Below are 19,959 nucleotides of genomic sequence, written 5' to 3'. Positions count from 1 at the left end.
AGGCCATCACTGGATTACATTCTATTGGAGGGAGACAGAAAATAGTCACACAATCACCCAAAAGTGTATACTTTTAAAATTGTGGCGAGTGTTATGAAAAAGAGACAAAAGATATTGAGAAAAGTACGAAAGGGAAGTTTGCCAGGTAAGCAAGCATAAATGTGTTGTGATCAGAAAGAAAAATAGGAGAAAACTGTTAGAAAGGACAGAGGAGGGGACAAGAAACTGTCAGACAGAGAAAATAGAAATAGAAAATTCCAACCCACAATATTAGTTTAATTTCGGTAGCCTAATAAAAAAGAATAATGTGCAAAAGAAAATGTGCAAAAGCCCTGGGGTAAGAGGAAAAATGGTCAATGCCAGGAAGAGAAAAGGCCACTGTTCATGGAACACGGATCTGAAGCGGTGGTTGTTAAACTGTCATGCATCAGAACTTCCTGGAGGGCTTGTTAAACCCATGCTGTTGGGCCTCCTCCCTCACTTCTCAGAGTTTCTGACCTAGTAGGCTGAGGTAGGGCCTGAGAATTTCATTTCTAACCAGTTCCCAGGTGATACTGATGCTGCCAGTCTGAAAGTCTTAAGTAGGAAATAGCTGACCTCAAGAAAACGTGGCATGGCACATGGCTTAGTAGGACCCAGACTACCTAAAGCTTTAGAGGACATGTCAGGAAATTTGTTATTTATTCTAAAAACAGTAGTGATGCTGAAGTGGGAGTTGGGAGCTAGAGGTGACCTGCTGGGATACATATTTTGATACCATCGTTCAATACTAGCATAGCACATGAAGGAATGCACTGGAAAGCAGGCTATTGTGACACTCGAGGTAAGGGTTGTTAGTAGTTGGGCTATGGTAATAGTGATGAAGGTAGAAAAGACATTTGAGAGACTTTATGATCCATTTTTTAACTGTAGGATTTTGTGATGGATTGGATGCAGGTAGTCAAGAGAGAAACCAATGATGACTTCTAAATTTCTGGCTCTCAATAACTGAGTGGTTGTCATACACTGAAATAGATAATATTGGAAGATGAAAGATCACTTAACCTATTTTTTTTTTTTTTTTTTTTTTTGTCAAATGAAGTCAAAACATCTTTGGGATATCCAAGTGAAAATATTAAGCATGCAGTTTTGTCCTACCAGTTCACAGTTCTGGATATTCAGAAACTGAACATGTACAAGGTAGGAGTCATCTGTAATTTTTGGTTGTCATGAAGCTGAGTTGGCTGAAAGCGAGCACGTCAGGGAGAAGAGATAAAGGACTCAACGACTGAGTGTAGAGGAATTCCTGCACTGGGCAGCCGGGTAAAGGCAGTGAGCCAACAAAGGAGAGAGAAAACAATACCAGAGCTGTGACAGGAAAACCAGGAGTATGTGGTGCCTCAGAATTCAAGGAAGAAAAACGTCCAGTAAGAGGAAAATGCTTTTCAAGAAGTTCAGCAAAGGGTGGAGAAAATAGGATAGGGTAGTAGCAGGTGAGAAAGTTAGGAACAAAGAAAAATTACTCATTCATTCATTCATTCATTGGGAGGGGTGAGCATGCCGGGAAGTTGGTGGGGTTATCCTGTTCAGAGGATTATCCTGTTAAGGAGAGTGGATCTGTGAGATACTACATTCTGTCTCTGTGTCTCTCTCTGTCTCTCTAACACACACACATGCACCCACACATTAATTTTGCTGATGTAAAAGCGTAGCTAGTTTGAATTTGCATTTTATTACTGGTTCAGTTCAATCTTTTAAATATACTGATTATCTATTTACAATTTCATGTTTGTGTAAATTGCCTGCTAATATCCTAAGTGTGTTTTTTTTTTTCTGTTGGATTACCCATTTTTTTCTTGTTTTGTGAGAACACATTGTATATTAAAGCTACTTGTTCATTTTATTCATATTACAGTTTCTTAGTCTTTTATTGTTTATATTTTACACATCTTAAAATATCATTTTTTAAGATTTTATTTATTTATTCATGAGAGACACAGAAAGAGAGGTAGAGACATAGGCACAGAAAGAAGCAGGCTCTCTGCAGGGAGCCCGACGTGAGACTCAATCCTTGGACTCCAGGATCATGCCCTGGGCCAAAGGCAAATTCTCAACTGCTGAGCCACCCAGGCATCCCCTAAAATATCATTTAATCAAAACTATCATGTCCTTTTTTTTTTTAAGTCTCTTACTTTGATGCCAGGAAAAGGAGCACTTCCCCCACATCCAAATTATATGAATATTAACATATATCTTATTCTAGTAATTTTAATACTTTATTTTTATCTTTTGAATTATTTTTCCAAAGTATGTGATGGAAATCCTACCTATATTTTTTTTCTCCTAAGCAGCTCTCAAATATTATGCATTTTCAAACTTCTATTTGAAATATCTAAAAGGTAGTGTCAAATGCTGAATTGAATTTGTCACTTTGGATTTTTCTGTGTCCAACTGAATGTCTCTGTGCTTTGGAAGATCCCACTCAGGAAAAGTTGACTTGATTCACAACAGGTGCATTCCTTCACATTTTTTTTTCTCATAGCCCAATTGAGGTACTAAAATTACTTCACTTTAAAAAAAGCCACCTAGAAAGTTGACCTAGATTGTAGTTACCCATCTGTTTAAAGAATTGTGCTGTGTGAAATATTCTTTTTCTGTTCTGGTTCTCCATTAGCAATTCAGAATGCATACAAAGGTATACGAAACTCTTTATATTTTGAGCCTTGTTGCTTTTAGAGATTGCTTCTCTTCTTTAGAATTCTTTTGTAATAGCTAAATAATAATAAAAATGTCATATTTTTAAAGAATATTTCCTGTGTCATGGAACAGATAAAGACATTTTAATTTCAAAGATATGATGCAAATAAAATTTTAGTGGTCCCACTCAGAAAGATGTATTGCCTTCACAATTTCCTTTATTCCCATTTTGAAAGCTTATTTATTTATTCATTCACTTATATTATTGAGATATAATTGACGTATATAACTGTTAGTTTCAAGTGTACAACATAATGATATGACATTTATATATATATTACAAAATGAACACCACAATAAATCTGGTTAACATCCATTGCTGTACATAGTTTCAAGGTTCTCTCTTTTTTTTTTTTAAGGTTCTCTTTTCTTAAGATGAGAACTTTTAAGATGAGTCTCTTAAAAGCTGTCAAATATGCAATACAGTGTGAAGTATACGGTCACTGTGTTGTACATTATATCTCGATGACTTATTTTACAATAAGTTTGAACTTTTGACTCTTTTCACCACTTTTGACCATCCCCCACTCCCCACCTCTGGCAACCCACCAATTTATATATGCTGTTGTCTTAAGATTCCTCATATAAGTGAGATCATAAGGTATTTGTCTTTGCCTACCTTATTTCACCTAGCACAATGCCCTCAAGTCTCATCCATCTTACACAAATGGCAGGATTGTATTCTTTTAATGACAATAATATTCCATTGTATGTGTGTGTCTGTGTCTATATCCGTACCTAATCTCAGTTTCTTTATCCATTCATCCATCCATGGACACTTACGTTGTTTCTCTATCTTAGCTATTGTAAGTAGTGCTGGGGTGAACAGGAGGGTGCATAGATCTTTTTGTGGTAGTGTTTTCATTTTCTTCAGATAAATAATCATAAGTGGAGTTGCTGGGTCATAGGGTAGTTCTGTTTTTAACTGTTTTGCAGAACCTCCATACTGTTCTCCACAGTGGCTGCACCAATTTACGTTCTCTCCAACAATGTTCCAATGTCCTTCCAACAAGAGTCCCCTATTCACATCCTCCCCGACACTTGTTGCCTCTTGTCTGTTTGATAGTAGCCATTCTAACAGGGGTGAAAAGATGATTATTTTCCTAATGGTTAGTGATACTTAGAGCATGTACCTGTTGGCCATCTGTATGTCTTCTTGAGAAAAATGTCTATTTAGCCAAAAGTTATGATATGTAAAATCACATTATAATAATGAACAGATTATTATACAAGATCCAAGAATAATGTGCATAAAGTGAAATGTAAACATCCACTCCTTTTGCCCTTCCCCTTTTTGGTTGTGTATGTAACTGGAAAGTTCTTCATTACCAATGTAGAGATAAACACATATATTTTTTCCTTTCTTTTTTAGATGAAATCAATGTGAATACATTTTTTTTCACTCAATAATGTGTCTTGAGGATTTAGCATGTGGATTAGACTAAATCTATCTCATTTTTTAGTGGCTATGTAACATTCTACAGTATCATAATTTAGCTAAATCTGTAAGACAACATTCATGAATTTTTGGTTTATTTTTTTCTTTCTCTATTGCAGTATTGGAGCAGATATGCAGACGCTCCACTCAATTCCTGACAATCTCCCTGGGTCTACTCTTGCCTCTCAGGCTTCCTTAACACAGTAGTCAGGTTGACCCTGTAGGATCCTTACCATGCCTGGACTCCCTGTGTCACTCAGAATAAAGCCAAATCCAGACAATGACAGACAACCCTTGCATTGTCTGGACTTTTCATTGTCTTTCTGACTCATCTCCTTTGCTTCTCCTCACTCAGCTGCATTTTTGATGCTCACTGAACATTGTGAGCAGATTCCAGGCTTAGCTTCTCTATCTGTATCACATTCTATATCTGGAATACTCAGTCATTCCATATCTCTACATGGGTTGTTTTTATTTTATTTTTTTAATTTTTGTTCTTTTTTTTTAATGTTTTTTTTCAAGTAGTATGACAGTGAGGCCTTTCTTGATCATCGTATCTAAAGTTGTAACACACGAACCTCAATCCCTATATCATTATTCTCCTTAATTACTTACTCCATGATATATTATATGCAATATATGTGTCTTACTAATTAGTTTTGTTTATTGCCTGTTCCACCCAGGCAGGGCAGAGATTTGTGTTTGTTGTATTTTCTGCTGTCTGTCTTCTGTATTTTCTTCTGTATCTGTACCTTTTATAAGGATCCTAACACGTAGTTTTCATCCAATAAATCTTTCATGCATGAATTTTGCTCATATGTGTGTGTTTGTCTGTAAAATAGATCCCTAGGAATGAAATTATTAATAAGAATGCTATGGACGTTTTAATTCCTAATAGTCCTCCAGTGCTTCACCAGTTACTTTTATACCAATAGTTACTCAACTGTCCATTTTCTTGTCTTTACCAACAATGGATATTACTAGTAACTTGAATGTTTGCCTATTAAATAAATATAAATTGTATTCATTGTTATGATAATTTTTATTAATATTTTCTCATATTTTAACTCATTTCTCTATATTAATTGCTTATTTCTTTGCTCATTTTTTTCTTTAGCCATAGTAGTATTTCATTTGATTAATTAGAATTATTTACATCTTTGGGTTTAATTCCTTCAGTTGATGTCTCCTTTTAAAATACTTTTTCTCACAATAATGTATGATTTTAACTTTATTATGGATTCTTTCTTTGTAAAGAAATTTCTTATTTTTATAATTCAGTTTTTTTTTTTTCCATCATGGATTCCATTTTTTTTTTTTTTATCTTCCTTAGGAAAACATCCTCAGCACCAGGGATATATTTTATTTTAATGCTTTTTATACTTTTGTGTTTTAAATCTAACTCTTCATGTGCCTGGACTTTGCTGTTCTGGAGGAGATTGGTAATGGATGGTGTGACATGGCTTCTTTGCTAAAATTTTAAATGATTGAAAGATTATCTCAAAGGGTTATTTTATGTTTTCCCTTGGTATGCTTAAGAGACATTAGTTCCTAGTGTTTTTAGAAAGAAAAAGTTTATTTCTGTTTAACATGTTTGAGTATTCAGAGGCACTGATATTATATGTACTGTGGTAGAACAAAGATACTGTGTTTTATATAAATTTGAAAGAATTTTATTAAAATATATTCTCTCTTGCTAGATCTCGTGCTTTTGACAGCTGAACAGACCCTCACAGAACCAGACTGGCCATTAGTACTTTGATTTTCACAATGCCTTTCTTTATTTAATGGGCCTGAAATATTGATTAACATTTACAGATTCAATTCCAAGCACTTGCCAAGAGGTTAGGGAGAGCCTAGAGTGAGCTGCTCATGCCAGTCAAATTCTAAGGTGTAATGAAATTCCCCACTGTGCCTGTCAACTTATCCTGCGTACAGGTCATTTCCCACATGGTCCCTGGTGTTGAAAGAAGCCATTTCCACTTCAAATATTTCATAGACAATGGGGGAAAATGATATGGCACTAATATTGTGTTCTTTACCCTGCTGTGGAGAACTGAATAGACTCCATTATATAGTAATGCTCTTTTGAAAGGAAGGCCTTCTTTGCCCAGAAGGGTTCACTGGAAATTCCAAGGACAGACACAGCATTTTAGGTGGACTGTGGCATTTCGCTGGTGTTTGTTTTCCTCCTCACTCCCAGTTTCAAGCACTAGGGATTCACAATTGACTAAATACAAAAGTCATGAGCATCTACTTCAATTTGTTGATCCTGCATACTTACTGACCCAGTCCTGTGGGGGATTGAGCTCCTACTTCTTTCTTTCTAATAATTTGTTTTTCAATTCCCACTTGCTGCTTTTAACAGGGTCAGTTAAAAGACCTTGGAAACAAATCCAGTACTTTATTCGGCCATTCTTAAGATCGCTCTCATTTCCCTGACTTGTAAACTACTTGTTGATTTGTTCATCCTGAAGAAATTGTGTGGTTTAGGATTTTACTCTTCAAACCTTTTCTTATTCTTCTTTCTGTAAATGCTATTAAAATAGACATGTGATTGAATTGTATATCTGGTAGAAATCCTGGAACTCACACAGAGAGTAAGTGATTTAAGACCTGGATCACAATTTAAGATATCTATAAATTAAACAAGCAGAATTTCTACATAAGGGGTAGCTTATTAATGTCACACTATTTGCATCTGTATAAGATTATTGAAAAGGGAAGAGGTATTTAAAAATAACCCATCAAAATAAGTGGAATTTGCTTTATTAGGAATAGTCTAGGATGGCCCTTTTAGTTCATCATAGAGAATCTGAGTGAATTAATTATTTTAAAGTGTCCTTGCATGTGTTTGAGTACCTCGTCTATTTTCTTAAATTTGGAAAGATTTCGAACCGCTCTAAAATTGGTCTATGTATCTTTTATTTTTGTTCACAATTCCTTATTGCCAGACACTGCCAGTGAATTTGAGTATCTGATATCTTCTTGACTTTCTTAGACTTGGAGGATGGACAGGATTCTTAATGTTGGAGGTGGACTTGTGAGCTTTCTACTACCATTGCTGAAACAAGGATTTGTATCCATCAGCCAAAGATGTTCAAGTCTCACTAGGTCTCGGGCTAAAAAGTCAGTTAGTAGTCATCCAGGAAAATCATAAAATCTAAGAAAAAGCTTCTGAAGACATAGCCTCACAGAGGCAAGACACAACAAAACGACAAAAAATATTTGCCCGTGAGGTATGACCTTTGTGTCACTAGTGCTTGTAGTTCTTATTCGTAAGCCAACAGCACCACTCCTGCATGGGATTGGAAAGAGAATGTAGGAAAGATGAAATTATGAATTATCTAAGGAGGAAGACAGTTTCAGTGTAGATCAGAGGTAGGAGGACAGATTGAGAAGCCACGAGGCAAGTAGACATTAGATGCTGACCTCTTGAAATGTATGTTCCTTTTGCAGAGGAAACGACTCCTATTGCCCTGTTGCCTACCACCTGTCTCGGCCAGCCTGGCTTATCCCAGTCCCTCCACTTCATAACGTTTAGCATGAAAGGTCTCCAACTTCAGGCTGGGCGGCACTTCATAGGTGTATTTGCCAGCTCGCTTACGCTAATTAAAACAAAAACAAAAACAAACAAACAAAAAAAAACTATGCTCCAGATCAATATTGATTAAGCAAAGAAGGTTGGAAATATTTAATTTTCTTTTACAGGGAAGCAAAAAGCATCCCCTGATATCAAGTCTCCCTAAGTGCTAATCTCTGAAAACTATAGTCTTCTTGTGCCTACACATCCCCACCATCAAAAACAATTTTTAACACAAGAGAATAAGAAAATAAGCAAACTATCAACCATTCTCAAGTTATTTCTCTCTTCTGGTATTTCGCCTATGTGGCATTTGGACTTGCCTATAATACAGTCAATGCGGGATCCCTGGATGGCGCAGCGGTTTGGCGCCTGCCTTTGGCCCAGGGCGCGATCCTGGAGACCCGGGATCGAATCCCACGTCGGGCTCCCGGTGCATGGAGCCTGCTTCTCCCTCTGCCTGTGTCTCTGCCTCTCTCTCTCTCTCTGTGACTATCACAAATAAATAAATAAATACCTTAAAAAAAATTTTAAAAATACAGTCAATGCAATTTTAAGTATATTGACATTATCAGAACCCAAGTAAGTCCTGGCTACAGTTATGCTAGGGGCACAAAATCTAACTGTTTTGCTGTAGGCACAGTTTTTAGGTAGACTACAATTGGACGATTAGGCGTAGGTATATAAATCAAATATAATGAATGCAAATTGGTAGTGGCAAATCTCTTTAGCCAAGAATAGAATAAGGTGAAAGGGGTAGGGCTTTTTTTTGTTGTTGTTGTTATTTTTTTAATGATTTTTTTCCCTTTGAGCCTTGTTTTGGATATTAACTACTTTCAGAAATAAGTGAGCTCCCTTACCCCATGGGGTGGTAGTGGCAGCAGTAATGATGGTGCCAGGGGAAAGTAGATTTCAAGATGTATAATCTTCTCTATATACTTTAGTCACTACTTATTCCTGTGGCCCAAGGCAATTATCTTTTCCCCTCCATATCTAAGTCTCTTCATGCCCATAATCATCAAAAGACAGAAATAGACAAAGGTCATGTTCTGGGAATCAGGGAAGCACAGGGAAAATAAAAATACCACTAGAGATGCTATTAGGAAAAAATGCCTGTCTTTAAACTTTATCAGCACTGCAGCACAGAAAAGTTTACCATTGTGAAATCATCACTCTACCACTGCATTAGACATAAATAAGGAGATAAGTTGCATTCCAAGTTGAAGGGAGTTGGTCATGTGTGGTGGTTTTATTGTGATGCAAGAGCCAATTTGAATACACATTGAAATAATAAACAGCTATTTTAAAGAAACCTATTGAATTTCTCCTTTCGATCATATTTTTACCTATTAATGTAAGCCAGACCTTTTTATAAGGATCTGTGGTAAAATAAATGTGGGCAACTTTGAGTTACAAACAAAAACATATTTCTATAGGACTCCTTAGAGCTTTTAATATACCCTCTCTCCAAAAGGAGTTAGAACATAAAGTATTTCCAAAATTTATTGGATCATGTAACATTTTTTTCAACAAAACGTCATTTAATGTTTCAAGGTACGTTTTTGTTCTATATAACAAAGTTTAGGAAATCAGAAAATGTAAAACTTAAAAGGATTCATTCAAAACAGCTATTCAGTTTCACCTGTAGTTTCTGAGAAATCAGAAGTCAAAAGACACAGGACTTTGGGTGAAAACTGGAAGATGTTTTATTATTTTATTTTATTTTATTTTATTTTATTTTATTTTTCTTCATCCTTGTCTTCATCTTTATCTTCTTCTTTTCTTGTTTTTGTTTAGCTGAAACAGTTCTTTAAATTATGTTTTATTAGTTTAAGAAGCAATCACAGTGAGTTTACCTTGCTGGAGTTTTAAGAATAATATTGATCCTTCACTGTTGCAGAGACCTGAAGGGATTATTTATGGAAATACAATGTGCATTACTTATCAACGATAATTCTAAATTGAAATCTAAAGACAAAGCAAACATACGTCTCTCTCTCTCTCTCACTCTCTCTCTCTTTAGTAAATCCAGAAACTAATAATAGAAAGAAACTGGATTAGTATGATTCCTGTGGTCCCTTGCCCTTCTTGTATTCCATGACCCTGTATATACAGGGTTAGCAGTATGCCAGTAAACATTCCCATTTGACTTCCTCTTTGACACATAGGTAGAGGGTTTTAAGAAAAATCCACTATATTAAACCTCTCTACTCTTCCATGCAGGATAAAAGAGAAAATAGGAAAAATAGCAAAATCAAAGAATAGTCTACTTAAATTCCATAAATATGTTAAATTGCTAAGTAAATTGCTTTACTTAGTAAGAATCTCTCTTAACAAACAAGGGACTATTTGAGTGCCCATGGGAATCCCTTTGCATGTTACAGAAGACTGCCATCCTGAAGGTAAAGCAAAATGTTACCTCTTATAAGACAGCTGTGCTGGGCTGTGCTTGGCTGGGCTGGGCTGGCCTGAGCAGTTTTCAGGGAGACTGCTAAAGCAATGGTGATTCTTTGCATCCATTTCAGTGCACATTGGTTGTTTTCTGTTTATCCATAGTGACATTGTTTTTTTTTTTTAATTTTTATTTATTTATGATAGTCACAGAGAGAGAGAAAGAGAGAGAGAGAGGCAGAGACAGAAGCAGGCTCCATGCACCGGGAGCCTGATGTGGGATTCGATCCCGGGTCTCCAGGATCGCGCCCTGGGCCAAAGGCAGGCGCCAAACCGCTGCGCCACCCAGGGATCCCCATAGTGACATTGTTTTATCCGAGAATCAGTATCATGCATAAAAGGATCCATAGATATAAACTATCTGTAGTCCCTTGATACAAGTCATTTGAGAAACAAGGAATGCAAATGATATGATGGTTTAAGTGGCCCCAAACCATGTTGGCATCATCATAGGGATAGACAGCAGCTGGGTTCTACAGATCTTCTTCTCAAAGCTGGGCAATGGCCCAGAGCTGACTGTCAGAGGTCAAATAGACATCTGCACTCAAAGCCCAGCATGGCCCTGAAATAATATCTTCTTTGTTAATTCGAGAATTACCAGTTGTTCTTGTTTTTCCTGAGGTTTCCAATCCAAGGATCACAATATAATTTTTCAAAGTCTACAAGTTACTTAAGTTGGACAGGTGGCCAAAAATGAGACTCAGGAGAAATAAAAATAAAAGTGACCAAATCCAGAAATAGTTTAAACAAAGCTATCAAAGCTCTCAACTCATTGTTCTGCAAGCTGAAAGAAATGGTTTTATTAACCTCCAAGTCATTTTCACTAGACAAAGAACTGTTTCTAGTTTTAAGTCAAGATCACTTTTCAAAATGACGAATGAAAGATAACATCATCTTTATTTTTTTAACAAAATGAGTACAACTAGAGCTCTTAATTCTTGACTTAACATGTAAGTAATAAATCTAGGATAAACATAACACACCTGCTGTTATTTGATCAGTGATGCTGTGCACATTTAAACATCCCATTGAGATAAAGCACAGTTCTTGGAGGGGAAGGGATAAAAAAAAAAGAGAGAGAGAGAGAGAGAGAGAGAGACCATAAGACAAAGGGAAAGAGGAAAGTCTTAAAGGAAAGAGGAGGTCAAAAGGCAAGACCAGCAGTTGAGGTGCCAGGATGGCGTAGGGTGGTGGGAGCTATGTCATGGTCTGTTCTGATCCATACATAATTAGTTTCTCTAATATTTATGCCTATGTATTTCTTTAGATATATCAACTAGTCCTTCCATTCTTTTAAAAATACTTTCATAATTTTGGAAATTCTTTTATATATAGGTTGGATCTCTGTGTTTTATTTCTTATGTCTCTCACATTTTCTCTTTATCCTTTTCCTGGGCATTCTTGGTGAGTTTTTAAAGTTTATCATCTATATCAGCAATCATTTCCTCTTATCTTTTTGTCTGTGGTGGTATCTCACCAACTTCTAGTTTGGCAGGCATGTTTGTCTTTCCTTCCAAATCTCAAATGTTTTTCTCGTTAACGTGATAAAGTAGTTGAATTGATATATTCCCCAAGTTTGTGTAGAACTTATCATCTCTGACTTAGTCTGTGTCTTCTGCTTCATATAGTACATCTCTTTGGGAGAGTTGAATTCCTCTTGTGTAGCAAGAGGTCAAATTATTGACCCATTTACCTTTTTATACATGTGATGAATTTTATTGCCTTCTCATCTCAAGGGAAGCACAGAGGGGCCTAGATTTCTGTTCAGTATAGTCGGTTACCAGGAAAAAAGATAATGAAAGAGTTCTCTCTTCTCCGTGCTCTCATTTCTGACCGTTATGGTGAGTGTCCTCACCTGTGCCTAAGGGACACCCCGTAGATCCCCCGACTACCACCTTGTCACCACCCACATCAGGAATCATGCCAATGGTTGGGCTTTCTGACTGTCAGCTGGTGGAGAAGGAAGCTTTATAAGGCCTTCCAGCAGTGCATTCTTGCAGAGATTTTCTCTTCTTCCTTAGGTTAGTACCTTTCATCCTTCCAAAAGAGCAATGTTTGAAGGATTAGAGTAAGGAATACCTCAGATGAATATCTAGAAAAAAAGGTTTCCAGGGAGAAGGAACAGCAAGTTCAAAGGCGTAGTGATAGGAACATCAGTAGGAGGAGATGATGGCAGACGGGTGGTTAGCACCCATCTCATTTCCCAGCAGCATAGTAACAGACTTGTACATCTGCTCAAAAACTTTAATGGATTGCGATTGTCTGAAGAATACATTTCAGATGATTTAACATACATTCAAAGTGTTGTTCAAACTGGACTTGCCAATATGTTTAGCATCACTTCTTCACCCTGCTATACTCCTCACTTTAGTTGTAGTCACTTTTTTCCAAGACAAATCCATGTAGATCCCTAATTCTTGGTGGTTGTCCCAAAGCTCTTTTGACCTACCAAAGCTGGTTTCATTCTTGAAGGTTCAGCTCAAATGCTACCTTCCTCCAATATCCCAGGGTAAATTTAATTACTCATCTCTCTGTATTTCCACAGCATTTTGATTATATTTATACTGGAACACTTATCTAATTATTACCTATACTTTAGACTAATACTTACATGGCTGCTTCTCCCACTAAATTATAAGCTTTCTGGGCCAAGGGCCATTATGCATCTAATATATTCATTTTGTTGGTTATTAAAAGAGAATTAACTCTGAACCAATTATTTTGTAGACTTTGAAAAAGAAGATGGGCAATATTTATGCTAGATTATCTGAGCATTTATTTTCATAAGCAAAGATGTCTATAACCAGATGGTATTTCAAGGTTCTTTCCATTATTGCAATGCTGCATTCCTACAGAGCGTTTCAGAGATGTGAAGTCTAACTTTCTATAGATTTTTGCCTTTAGTGGTCAGGGTGATTCAGAGTGAATTACACACTAGGAGTACCTGAGGTCCCGCTGTAAATAAGTAGACTCTTCATAGCCCTCTGTCTCCTAGAAGCTGGAATTTAAAAATCCATAATGTAACTAACCATATGAAGTCCTCATGCCACTCCATTTTAAAATGTTTCAAAAGAGTTAGCTTCAGGAATTAGCATCAGGATCTCTGTAACTGTGGATAACCTCAAAGGAATATTATTTGCAGCTGCCAGGTAACTAAGGATGCCAGTAGTTTAGATGGACTGAAAATAATTGGCAACTCTAAAGAAGTGCTGAAGATACAGGAGGAAGCACCTGCCACTGCTTTCTGAAGAATCCCTGCTTCCTGCCATTATCACTTCCATACCAGGTATTCACCTAGAGTGAAGATATTTGTATCCTATTTTATGCCCCTCTTAAAGTGGAGACAGATCCATCTTTGGTGTATTTGGCAGTGAGAGTAGCAAAAAATGAAACAAAAATTCTTGAATTTAGACTTTTTCTTTGAAAAGCTGTGTCTTCCAAAGACATCTTAGTAATTCTCTGGAATAGGACACATGGGAAACTGTCCCTGTCTATAAGTGGATTTTCAGGCAGGTGATGGTCATTAGGCTTTTTTCCATATGATTGGAGTTTGTGATCCAGCCTCCACTGTCACACAAGTCTAGCTCAAATTTTGTTTGCAAATACAACCAAAGAAGTAGCCCTGTCTTGCACAAAAAATTGAAATGGTTTTGAAATGATGCTGTCAAGAGTAGTCAACTGCAAAAGGAAAATGAAAGAGACAGCAGGATTGTTGTATCCCTCTTACTCTCCCATAACCTCTTCCTCCAGTCTTTTTTCAACACAAACACATTCACTCATGCACACACACACACACACACACACTAATTTATTCAGAATGACTGAGAGATATCACAAAAGTATATTGAAAATTCAACAGTAGGAGAAAGAAATGGACTGTCTTTGAGTTTTATTCAAAAAGGTATTAGCTGTCTTTTACAGCAAAATTGAACAAACAGGCTGCCGATATATATATACACCATATATATATATATATATATATATATATATATATATATATATATATATTCGAGTAAGGTTTTATATATATATATATATAAAACCTTATTCGAACAGACCCAACAAATTCAAATGTTTTGGTCTCTACAAAATACTCAAGAATAGTATAATTAATATAAAAATGAAGAACTTACCTTTAAAAATTAATCATCTAAAGATGATCATTATAAACTTGAGAGTTTGATCTTTAATTTGGTGCTTAACACAGAGGAGTCATATTCCTTTTTAAAAGCTTCTCATAATGTTTTATGCAGCCACTATAAATTAATTTGAACTTTGCAGGGATAAAACTCGTTGAAAATATTAAAAGGAACCAGCCACGAGGTAGGATGACAGCATGAAAGGATCTCTGAGTTGGAACCAGGCCACCTGGGTTATAGCATTTGTGATACTTATTAAGCTTCCTGGGCCTCCTCTAAAAGGAGGTAGTTGAGTTAGATGCTATCTACAATCGCCTCAGCTCTGGAATTTTATTTTTATGTAATGGATTGAGTAGTGGGGGAGACAATTATGTTATGAGTAATAATCATAGGGCAGTGTGGCTCAGCATCACCTAGGAATTATTTGAAATGCACATCCCCTGGCCCTGCTGCAGACTACCGACATAGATCCTGTGTGGAAAGGCCCAGCAGTCTGAATTTTAAAAAGCCCCCCTGGTGATTCTGATACCTGCTCCAGGTGAGAACTGCTTATCTAAAGAGCATGCTTCAGCTTTCAGATCTCATGCTGCTCACGTCACAGAGACACTAGTTGAATTTGTACTCATTCTGGGCTAAGAAAGGCACATCTAGGGTAGATGGCAAGAGACGAGCAGCTTGATACCCCTGGGACAAGAGGCCTCTGGGCTAGAGGGATGGCCTGAGTAAATGTTAGAGATTTAGCAGTTGGCCCTACTATCCTTGCTTCATAGTTCATAGTGTTCCCTAGTATTGGAAAAAAAAAATTATTTATTTAAAAAATATGTAGTACTAAAAATTAGTTTTCAAAATGCAGTTTAAGCCCTATATGCTGTCTTTTAGTTTGGTCCTCAAGCAGTTGTCACCATACCCCAACATCTAGTCATTAATAGTTTTTATTAATATAGGTTTATAAATAACAGACCAGTCTCATCGGGTTCTCACCTGACCCTGGACTTAATTTGGGAAAAGGAAGATTTAGTTGGGAATAGATGGGTAGATGGTTCTCCCATTGCATATGTCAGGTCATTCTGTATTTTAAAGTTTCGCCTCTCACAATGTTGCAAGGGTGTTTCTCAGTGATTCTTGGTCTGATTGGAGGATGTTTGTTGCAATTTGGTGAGCTTCCCTCTTTGGATTGAGGCCAGACAACAAAGTGCGCTTACTGCGTTGTAACCCCACCACTGCTTATCTCAGGCAGCGTCCACCCCTGCATCAGCACAACTGTGGCCACAGAGGCCCCTTTGATCTGTTGAAATCTTGCCCCCACCTCCACCAGCGTGGTCTTTTAGCAGCTCACAGAAGCACCCCCCATGCCCATCCACGGCCCACAGATCAACAGTGTCTCATTAGCCTACCCACATGTTCTGCCCAACGCATCTGGGCACCAGACTCCAGCTCAGTCACTGGGTCACAGTTTTGTTCTTGGTGTCTGAGTATGTTGTCACTGGCACAGACTGAGTTCTGCAGGTGGGATGCAGCCCCCTACAGGAGTGTTTTTTAAACCTATGCCATTTTAATTTACTTTGGGAATAGCTGTCTGCACCTCAAATGCGCCTTTCATATTTCACGTCACATCCGGTTACTCAGGGCAAAACATGTTAATGTTTAGTTGTTCTGGGATTAGGAAAATAAAACAAAACATGGTCACCTCTTAGCTACATCAGCCGAACTTGATGAGTGTGTGGATGTGTGTGTTTCCCTTTCTCCTTGGAGAACCAGCTAATATTAAGACAATTCAAAATAAAGTGTGTGTGTTTTCTTTTTCTGAGAAAGCAAAATAGAGGAAAACTGTAATATCTTTTGTGAGCTACATTTGCCCCAAGGCATTTATCATAAAATGCACTTTGTTTCTGATTACATCCCTCGGACATTTGGGATGAGGAAGCAGCCACATTGGGAAATTGTCACACTATCACAAGATCCTTTGGTTTATAATGGTTTTATCATTTTTCTCCTTCTGACCAGAAAACTCTTGGTTCAATTCCATTTGAATGTCAACAATAAAAAATAAAAACAGAGCAGAAACTTCATGAGCAAATGTTCAAACTTCAGGGGAAAATAATCAAAGGACGAGTTACCCCTACGTACTCACCTAAAGATACATAATACTGTTTGATGTGCACATACAATTTAATATGACCTTCTACAAAGCTAAAATGTTCAGAACAATAAACTCATCATTTGAAATATTTAGAAAGGAGGTTTTATATAATTCTTTCATTTGAAACTTTTCAGAACAATGCCATCCCTGGAAAATACAGAAATAGCACAGTTCATATTTTGGTGGAAATAGATGTTTGGGAATATGTCTTCCCAAGATCTTTCATTTGTAATGGTAAAGGGGAGAAGAAGAGAAGGGCCGTTTGTCTGGTTTCCTAAAACAGGCTCCTAAATGTAATTTAAAGAAAGTAAATATGACGGCTTTAGGTCATCAATCATTTCTAATGATCACTCTTATTTTAACAACAAGGAAACAGAGACACAGGTGGGCAACAAGTCACAGATGACCTTGTGATTTGGTTGCACCAGACGAAATAGAATCCCAAAGGTGTCTTCTTTCTGTGCTTCAGCTGCTGGCTTGTATGAGCTTTTTATTTTAGTTGTGTCTTGGCTATACATTTTTAAAGCATATAATAGCATGCAACCCAGCAGGGTTTGAATGTGATTAGACCCAAGTGAAGCACCATTAAAAACTGGAGACGTGTTCAGATGACATGACATTTTGAATGAGTGCCCAGCGTAGACCCCAGTGTGTTTGGCTTTGTGTTTGTACTTGTTTCTTTTATTCTTAAACCGATATCTTTTCAGAAGAAAATGTGCTTTCCTGAAACAGCTAATAGGATGCTTCATAAGTCACATGCTATTTTCAGGACCAGGGAAGAACAGCGTGTGTTATGGCTGAAGTGAAAAACATCATTGCTGAGTTTCTCAGCCTCTCAAAGCTCAGGTCAAGGCATCACCTTTGATTTTACTTTTCAGTTGTTATTAAGTTTTCTCTCTTTTTTCTTTGTTGACTCCCTTGCAGGTTTTCTCTAAGAACCAGCCTTGATGCAGTTACCCACAATCTCTCATTGAACTTTAAGGATGTAATAGGCTAATCAACCCAAACCTACTAGTGCCTGTGGAGCTAAGACTTGGTTCTGTGATTTCAGTTCATCTGAAACAATTTAGTGCACTAGTTGTTTGTGCTATGCAAAAAGCCCTGCACCAACCACTGTTTGAAGACTATTTTGAAACTCTTCTGTGTAGCTTGCCTTGCTTAAGGAAAGCTGATACGTTCTGTATTCTCATAACATAAGTGGAAATGGATGTATGAGCATATTTTATACATTTGGTTTATATTTTACAGTATTTGATTAGTTGTGCTGATGTTTTGGGGGTTTCGTTCTCAAGGAAACTATTGACTTAGACCATCTACAGCATTGTTCCAAACAATGTTATATGGACAAAAAAAGAACCAAAAAATCTGCCCTATATCATAAGCTGGCTTTAGATAATCTGAATATTCCCTATAGCCAAAACATTGCATCCAAAACTGTTGCTATGAAAGACATTAAGTAAGGAAGTAGAAGGAGTTGACTGTTAAATTTCCTATGAAGTTACAATTTAGGTGCACTGTGGTAGAGTCAACCAAAAAACAATTGTATGTGAATAAAATCAAAATACATACCTTTTGATTGAATATGTTTGTATGTGAATAGCTTTAAAATCATAGCATGGAAGTTATAACTATAGGAGGGCAACTAGAATTTGTTGGCGACCTCTTAGGTTTCATCTGCCTCAAGGTTACTTTCTTTTAGAGTTCTTATATCCAGTACCCACAATGTAGAGATATTGATAGTGGAATCAAGAAAATTAATTCAACTTTTTATATCAGTCAGGCATAAAAGACGAGGACTCTAGATAACCAATCTAGCATGCTGTTTACTGCTACATGCCACCTCTCATCATCTCTGTTGCAGCTGAGCCTAGTGGGATCATTATTTTAAAACTTTCTTTTATGAATTCTCTCATCCATGCATCTCCAATTGAAGATTATTGGTTCTGGAAATCAAAGATTTCTATTATTTGTTTGATTCAAAATAAATCAAAATGACTTCATTTTGACCACTCACATGAAGATCGAAAGCCTCATAACTTAGGCCATGGCATCATAGTTATACATGGTTCTAACACCATGGAAATTATAGAACCCAAAGGAAAATTTTCATATTTATGGTGCTAGAGATCACGTTTTTGAGTGCTTTTAGCACATAGATTCTTCTTAGTAAGTGTAAAATGCTGCATATGTACAGAGAACTTGTCAGCTAAAAATGCTTGAGGCTTTAGTCTGCATTTCAACAGGATGTGTATGAGCAGATGTTTATTTCAACACTTCATCAGTTGAGCTATCACTGTATATTCGCCTAAAGACTAAGAAGATAAGGGCTGAAATGGAAGGAGGAGTGAACAATGAAAGACACAGTGTTACCCAGCAATGTTACTTAGATTGCTTAAGAAAATACAGCCAAGGGGCACCTGGGTGGCTCAGTTGGTTAAGTAGCCAACTCTTGATTTTGGCTCAGATCATGATCTCAAGGTCCTGGAATGGAGCCCAGTGTTGGGTTCTGTGCTTAGAGAGGTGTCTGCTTGAGATTCTCTCTCTGCCCTTCTCTCTCTCTCTAATAAATAAATAAATCTTAAAAAAAAATACGGGCAAGAGGAGTTTGTAGGAATGGGTAAAAAATAATTAGCAGTGCAGTTTTTTACTGTAGGTATTAATTGTCCCTGTGTTCCCCTTTGAAGAGTTGCTTCTTTTTTAAAGAGTTCTTTCTGTAAAGAACTCAGCACTGCTCTTAATTACCGTAGCAAGGACTAGTGGTACTCAGGCCCTTACTCTAAGATTGAGGGATACCAGGGTGCAAAACATCTTTGAAAGGAGAGATACACCTGACTTGGCAGAAATAAAGGAAAATGAACATTTATTCAGTACCTACCTATATCATGTTGGCTATATGTTAAATAGTTTCATGCATGCTAAGTCATTTCCTACTTTTAACATTCTTGCATTTCTTTGGTTATTTTTATTTAGATATTCAAAATTCAGAAGGTTTAAATAACTTCATGCATGTTCACAATGCTAATAAGCAGTATATGTGGGACTCCAGACTCCAGGTGTGTGTAACTCCTTATTTTGCTACATCATGACACCTTCACAAATTATTTTAGAGCTGATGGTACTTAGGAACAAGAGGCAGGAGACCACTTTATTTTTAAAGTAAAAGCTCCATGGGTAGGGCAGATGGAAGGAAGTAGAGAAGGCTACGGTTTGAGTCAGAGGCAATATTCTGAATACTTTAACCAGCATAGGCTAATTTATCAGAAAAGAGAGTAACTTTAGTGACTCCAGAGATGCACTCGTGCTTATGAGCCAAATACTGCCCCTCAGCTCCTACCAGTTCTGTCTATAGTGCCTTATAATTTAATCTCTCTCTTGAGGAAGAGGGTATCTCAGAGGAACAAAACTTTCATGCCATTCTCTGATAATAAAATAACAGGTAGCTTATATAACCTGTGTTCTTCATTGTCCTATT

The 19,959-nt window shown here is 36.9% G+C and overlaps 1 long non-coding RNA gene across 3 annotated transcripts in view; it reads left to right on the top strand.

Moving 5' to 3' along the window:
• Window positions 1–411: 411 nt before the first annotated feature.
• Window positions 412–19,959, top strand: part of LOC102153165 — a 56,493-nt gene continuing 36,945 nt past the window's right edge. For all 3 annotated transcript variants that reach the window (XR_005354949.1, XR_005354950.1, XR_005354951.1), the window contains exons 1-2: window positions 412–511; window positions 1,082–1,179. This is a non-coding gene — a long non-coding RNA (uncharacterized LOC102153165). The remainder of the gene's footprint in view (window positions 512–1,081; window positions 1,180–19,959) is intronic.

The sequence above is a fragment of the Canis lupus genome, chromosome 2 (genome assembly GCF_011100685.1).
Source record: "Canis lupus familiaris isolate Mischka breed German Shepherd chromosome 2, alternate assembly UU_Cfam_GSD_1.0, whole genome shotgun sequence".
In the NCBI taxonomy this organism is placed as follows: domain Eukaryota; kingdom Metazoa; phylum Chordata; class Mammalia; order Carnivora; family Canidae; genus Canis; species Canis lupus.
Note: the sequence above shows the minus strand (reverse complement) of the source record. Positions and strands in the feature narration are given on the sequence as shown.